A 1,683-nucleotide genomic window follows, 5' to 3' on the forward strand; every position below is an offset into this window, starting at 1 on the left:
TTTAATTCTCCAGTGAGAAGGATTAGCGTTTGTTTACAGATTTGTATATAAAACACTATAAGTAGTCTACCAGGAAACTGTTTAATGTTTTCATATACGTGGCGCAGAGCCTAACAAGCCGCTCGGTATTTCAGACCCCTAGTCGTGACGTCACGAGTCGCGCTGTGAGGCCTTGTTCCTAGGTGGCGTTGTCCTGACTGAGTAAGTTCTCAGCAAAGAAATTAAAATCCAACATCTTTGGTTCTTAGTTTGTTTCGTTTGAGTGTGTTTTGTGTTAGCGAAAGTTTTCTCAAGTTATTTCTGTGCCGAAATGGAAGAATCAGAATTAGCCTTTGTCGACATTATTAAAGATTACCCCGCAATCATCAGTAAATCACAAACTCCGGCCGCAAGAAGAGAGAAAGACGATTGTATTAAAGAAATACAACACCGTTATATGGTTAGTTTCGGGAAAGAAATAACGGACGGGCAGGTAATGAAGAAACTGCACAACATGAAATCCCGTATCAAGGCGAAAACGGATGTTAATAAGACGGGAAACATTAAGATTTCCCTGAACAATTGGAAGCAGATATTTTTAAAGTTTTTGGACGGAGATGACTGCAACCCAACTATCCACAGAGTTCGTGGTAAGTCCCATACTTCCCGATTTTTTTATTACGCGCTTAATGCTTTTAAATTGTGATTCAGAAAAATACGTATTTTTAACATGTGAAAATGAAACAATGTTTGGTAAATTTCGTCTACTATATCACCACTTTTCTGTAAAAGTATCACAGTGTACTATGCATGAAATTGGACGAACCCCTCCCACATTTCTGCATAAACCTGTTTGTTATATTTACTAACTAGAAACTGAATCCTGACACACTACTATTACTTTTTTTTTATTTTCATTAGGAGCTTGTGCAGTAGGTGGTGGTTCCACCTCTGTCATCACTTCACCAACGAATTCGGAGGTAGCTGATACAGACTGCACATTGTATGAACAATAGTCAATTTTGCAGCTACCACTAATCGTTCCAGCCGACCATATGGATCTCGTTGGCCCCGAAATCGTCATACCTGCTCAATCGCCTGCTTCGGGGCATGAGAGAGTGCCTAAACGTCGGAGATTAAGCATGGAAACAGATGAGACACGTAATTTGTCTACTCCAGAGCTGCAAAGGCTGGTGCTATTGTATCAATTGGACATATTGAAACGAAAGCAGCAGAAATTGATGCGTGATGACGGTGAACAATAAAACAAATTGTGTAGTGTCTTATTTACGTACCGAATTTTATTAATAAACACACTTTTTTTTTTTTTTAAGTGAATGTTCATTTACATTCCTCATTTACCAAATTCCATATCCTCTTACAAAAATTATTCAGTACAAATTTCTTTTCAATGAAAAAATAAGAGTAATGAAATCCAATTTGAAATGTTAAAAAAATGTATGCACTTATATTGTTGTGTCTGGCCAGTATCTCCACCACATCATTGAAACAATTTCTGGTAAAGTAAAGCAAAAAGAGTAACTTGTTTGTATTTTAAATGCTGCAGGTTAGACAGTTGTGCACTTATTTACTATAGCATCTGGCAAATACCTTCACCACTAATTTTTGGTACAGTAAAGCAAAAACAGTAACTTGTTTCTATTTTGAATGCTGCAGGTTAGACAGTTGTGCACTTATTCTCTG

This window comes from Schistocerca americana, chromosome 9, assembly GCF_021461395.2.
Source record: "Schistocerca americana isolate TAMUIC-IGC-003095 chromosome 9, iqSchAmer2.1, whole genome shotgun sequence".
NCBI lineage: Eukaryota > Metazoa > Arthropoda > Insecta > Orthoptera > Acrididae > Schistocerca > Schistocerca americana.